The following is a 5,748-nucleotide window of genomic DNA, read 5'->3' on the forward strand; positions in this document are numbered from 1 at the left end:
AAAGAGATGAAAGAGAAAAAAAAATACATCATTTATGCATCATTTATAGCAAAATACTCGAGTGTTAAAGGGTTTTTTGGTGCAGATGTCCATAAGTCGTGGCTGCAGTACTTAACCTAGTGCAGCAGACGAGAAGCAAGGACAAAGAGACTTTATTTGTCAGGTCATTTCAAATGCCATGACATGAGGTTCAGTTAATTTGGCACAAAGACAGAGACACTTTTTACTTTCACAGAGTACATTTCACAGCTTGTACTTTTCACTTTTACTTGAGTAGAAATGAAAAGTTGAATCAGTACTTCAGATACTTGTGTATTTTTTTACACAAGTATCTGAACTTCTACTTAAGTGATAAATGTGTGTACTTTTGCCACCTCTGCTTAAAAACCACTACACACCCACTCTCCACTTAACCTGCAAAACGCATCTACCCAGTATGGCCGTCCATTTAAAGGTTCTATGTATGACACTTTGAACATAATGATAGCAGTGAGCAGCTATTTGCTAGGCAACTGCAGTGTGGTAATGAAGTCACACTTTCTCTGTCTGTCATATTTTGAGCTAGTCTTTTCTATGTTTTGGTAGATCTGTGTTTGACCTATGTTAATGAAATTAAAGGTAACATTTTTATCAAAACATTTCTGCCCTGACAAAGACATTACTGTCAGAATTTGCCATAAAAGGCAAACCTATCAGGTGGAAATGAGTGCGTCAGTGATGATTTGAATACCACACCCTGTATGAGTATTGCTGACCATGGGCATCCCTTTATAGTCACAATTTACCCATCTCGTAAAGGCTGCTTATATCATGATAACGTACCATGTCCCAAAGCAGAAGCCGTCTCAAACTGGTTTCATCATGAAAATGACACTAGTGTACTACAGTGGTATCCCCAGGCACCAGATCTGAATCCAATAGAACACCTTTGTGATGTGGTGTGGAAAAGGATTCACAGCATCAATGTGCACCTGACAAGTTTGCAGAAATTACGTGATGCAATCATATCAACATGGAACAGAATAGAGCTTTTTCACAGCAGACTTTTTGACTTGTCGGAGCAAGAAAAGCACAGGTGAAATAAATTTCATTAACAATGGCTCAGTTTCTTTAAGTGCCCCAGTAAGCCATGACAGAGAGCCAGCACGCACAGCTGGAATTCTCATAAGCTGAATGCAGCCATCATTAAGACACCTGTGCTTTTCCTGCTATAACATGTCAAAATGTCTGCTGTGACAAAGGTCTGACTTAAAGGAGTGCTTCCAACGTCTCGTGGAATACATGCTTCAAAGATTTGAGACTGTTTTCTGAGCAAAGGAAGGCTCTGGCACATATTAGTTCCTATGGTTCCCACTGTGAACGTGCAATCCAGAAAGTCCTGAAGCTAATTTTAAATATTCTACAAGGATACAAACAGTTAAAGGGTAAAAAAGGAAAGAACCTTGCAAGAAACCCTGCCACAACTTACAAAATGGTTGCGCTTACTCATTTGTGGTTACTTTTAAAATATATGCTGCTTCCAGAAAAATTTATATTAACCACCAATGTGAGAAAAAAAACAGCCATGCATAGCACATACAAGGAATCGCTGCATATTGGCTTTACCCAAACATTGGGAGCAGGGCCAGCAAAGACAATGGTGACAAGTCACTAAAGAAACGACAGGAAAGAAGGAGATCAAGATGATCGAGCAGGTAAGTATCTCTATTGCCACTAACATGGTTTTGCTGTGCCTACTCAAGAACCAACTTCCGGGCCTGAAAAATACCCCGCATTATATCCTCTGCCTGACCCTTACAGTTTCTGGGAGTGACACTTGTAACATGAATGCAGAAGTCTGAGAGACCAGCGAGTCCCCATAGACTTCAGTTTTTAAATGCTTATGCTTAATGTCTGGTACAAAATACAGATTCGGCCTTTATGAATAACTGGTATTATGAGTTAGCTGCTAACAGCTACCCTTCACATCTTCTCATTGGAGCAGTGTTAATTTTGTTGATCAGTAAATTTTTTTCATAGTTTACATTAACAACCATTTTTTTCTGATGAAAATAAGACGATAACTAAATAAACACTATTACACAAGGAGAAGAACTAAGATAAAGTGTAGTGATACTAGATTACAAGCTATTTTATTTGCCCCAGAAAACAGCACAGCTTTTTTTGAGAAGGGAGTGGCTTTGCCATGGAAAACACTAAACATATGGAAACAAAACAAAGAGAAGAGCAGACATATATATTTTGCATTTGATATAAACTAAAATAACACATAATTTTTAAACCGTGTGTACCAACTAGTAAAGCTACGACAAACTTCTACGCTTTATATTTTGGTCAACTGAATCAACTCTAAACTTTGTCTACTATAATCCCATGATATTTAGCTGAAAAAAAACTAGACTAAAAACAATTTCAATACTTTAATTATGACTAAAAGTAACATTTTAAGTCAAAATTAACACGTCATTTTTGTCTGAACACGACCTCTTTTGTGCTACTGGGTATTGTGTAAAAACTGTGCAGGAATTTTGTGCTTCAGTTTTGATTAGTGAAATTTTAGCACTTTAATATTTTGATACTTAGAACAATTAGCAGCTAGGCTACATTTTATGGATGACACTTGTATGGATAACACCTAGCTAACCAAGCTAGCGTTAGCTGATAACTTAGCACTCCAGGCTTTCATTTGAACCCTTTGCAGGGCTCAGTTAACATTTTAAATGTTAAAGAGACTGCAATGAGAAAACTGAAAGACCAAGCAAGTACAGCTTGTTTAAAAGGATTACAGGAGAAAGTCTCTTCTTTCTAAAATGACATTGCATCACAACTTAGGTTTGCTAAGATGCATCTGAACAAACTGCAAACATTTGCAGATTGATTTGCCGTAATGCACAGTGCCCATTTTGGAAAAAACAAAAACAAAAAAACAAATACAGAATATCAGTACAAACTCCTCATACCAACTGTCAAGCACGGCGATGGAGGAGCGATTACCAGACCTTAACTAGACTGATATAATTGTGGCAGGGCATCAACTATATACTGACGGAGGGTGTTCTTTCTTTTATCGTGACTGGATACGGTACATCAGTGACAGACTAAACAGGTTAGATTGACTTTAAAGGTAGAGTGGAATCATATTTCGAAGAAAACTACTTGCACAGCTCATCCTTTTTTTGTTTAAGCCTAGTCAGTACCATAAAATGTATTCTGTATTCAGCTGTTAAAGTTTTCTCGTCTTTTTCCTAGATGCAACAGCCATTTATTTTCTACATCTTTCCCCTGTTAAAGTCACTGGACTCCAAAGCGTTCTTGAAAAACATTCCTATTTTTGTCTGACTATCCGAGGTTTAACAGACATCTACAACAAAGGTGAGGGAGATTTAATTGACTTAAAACTGTGTACTGAGTCATCACTTGTCACACGCCCCATCTGAACCTCTTTAAAAGGCGCTCCTCACTCATTATTTTGATACAGCTGTAAGCCTCACCTTTTCTGATCAAAAGTTTCTTAATATCACAATCCCCAAACTTATCCTTAAAGACAGCGCTGTATCGTTATGCGCGTTTCATCTCCTCAAAAACTTCTTGTAAGCGACTATTGATGCGATGGAGTTGAACTGCTTCCTTTTGAAATGCTCACCTCAAAGGTGCTGAATCCAAATCTGAGCTGAGCCACAGGGACTTTGCGTGGAAAATCAAACACTGTTTCAAGCACTTCCAAGCTCTTCATCAGTAGCTGCTGATGTTCAAGGCTCTTCTAAACCTCCCCCTGCCAAACCGCATGTAAGAACTGCTAATTTGTTCACCTTTTGTCACTCACTTAGATATGCAGCACACAAAACCTACGCACACATACGCATGTGCAAAATTGCACAAAGCATAGTATTTAAATAGATGGCCAACTTTTTTTTTTACCTGCTCTTCTAGAGCAGGAGTGTTTTTTCTCAGCCTTGGCTACTCAGTTTCACTTCAGTTAAGAAGCTTGGACAAATATGTTCTCATAATGAACGTGAACAAATTCTAACAAAACCATACTTTTTGTCTCTGGAGTTGGATGTGGGATGAGTTTATGTACTTCAAAAGTATCTGAAACAGGGCATGATGTTGACACTAAGTGTTGCAGTTATTGGGTTATGGATGTGCTCTACAGCTGAGTGGAAAACAGCTGGACTCTGTCTGACAGATGCAGCTGGAGGAAGGCAACATATACGGCATCCATCTATCGACTGTAAGTGCAGCTATTTCCAGTCGAAGCCCCGTGGAATGGCATCAACTCGATTGGAAGCGAACTAGCTACACTTTAATTAGGTGTGAAAGCTAACAGTAATTTTATTCTTGTCAAAGTGCTTTGGCCTGCGTGAGGAGAGTCCCTTCATAGAGGACGGTGATGGAGAATAGCTTCCATTAATGAGGGGAAACACAGCAGGCAGGAGCAAGAAACTATCACTTAAAGAGCTAAGATGGTGGCTAATATCCATTGCCTACAGAAAAAAGGGATGGGATGACACATTATAATAATGCACAAGTGCAAAGTAAGCATTTTATGGTGAAACAAAGTAAATTTCTTCATAAAGGAAATATGCAGTAGAACTGATTCTTAAGCGATTTTTGTTTCTGATGGAAAGTTTACAGCTTCATTATTAGACTGTCCGCATGTCAAACGTTGATTTTTTTTTCAAAGGCTGAAAGACAAATTCAGTATTTTTACAACAAGATGGTTCCTTTCAGCAAGATAAGCAGAAAATTCCTTTTTTAAATATCTCAGTGACTGAGAGTATTCCTAATGTTTATGCCTGGACTTTTTGGGAAGTATTCACATCTTTTTCTTTAGGACTTGATTCCCAGACAAATGTGAGAACACGCCTGTTTTATTTAATTGTTGTATTTATTATTGCTCTGTATGCTGAGGGCAACATGGGTTATATTGGATGTATCAATGAATGATCATGCACACGCCTAGAAATATTTCAATTTTGATTCTTTTCCTATTTAGGAATTTGTGCGTCTGTTAGTCTAAAGCGGTGTGTTAGCATGGATAATTTTATATTATTGTTTTTAACATCAGCACATGCCTCATGTGCCTAAATAATAATCATCTCATGCAGCTTCTATCTATTACATCTGAGTTAATAAAAGTGATTCAGCTTTCTACACACAGTTGTTAAACATTCAGCACATGTGTGCAAATGCGCATTTTCACAAAGTCCCACTCTGTGCACTTTTAGACAGTTGGTGCTGAAGGTGAATTCTTTTGTTCTCTTCAAAAAGCAAAGGGACAACTCAGGGGAATGGTGGACCTCTGTGACAAGAGCTCTACATCAAGATGTGAACCTGAGAGACTGTCGTCCACAATCTGGTCTTTAAGTATGACGTCATTAGTTGTTTCCAGGTCAAAACTCTGCTTCAGGTCCCAAAGTCAAATGAACACTGCCACATCACTCAGAGTTAAAAACTGTCTAAATTCTTTCACCTTTAATAAAATGATCCGCGTTGCTGCTTTACAAAGGTGTAACAGTGAAGTTTAACATCCAGGCATCCATGAAAACAGAATTTATTAAATTTAACTGAGTTAGAAGTTAGCAGGAAGTTAGCTCGCTAGTTTCCACCTAAACACAATATAGCATGTTCGGACTGAGGGATTTCTGAAAAAATTAAAACGTACAGCTCTGCTATCACTTCCGACAGAAATGAAGACAGGAAACCAAACAGCAGTGACTTTTGTAGGGTTACTGAAGTTGGGCTAGC

Source organism: Oreochromis aureus, linkage group 16, assembly GCF_013358895.1.
Source record: "Oreochromis aureus strain Israel breed Guangdong linkage group 16, ZZ_aureus, whole genome shotgun sequence".
Taxonomy (NCBI): Eukaryota; Metazoa; Chordata; class Actinopteri; order Cichliformes; family Cichlidae; genus Oreochromis; species Oreochromis aureus.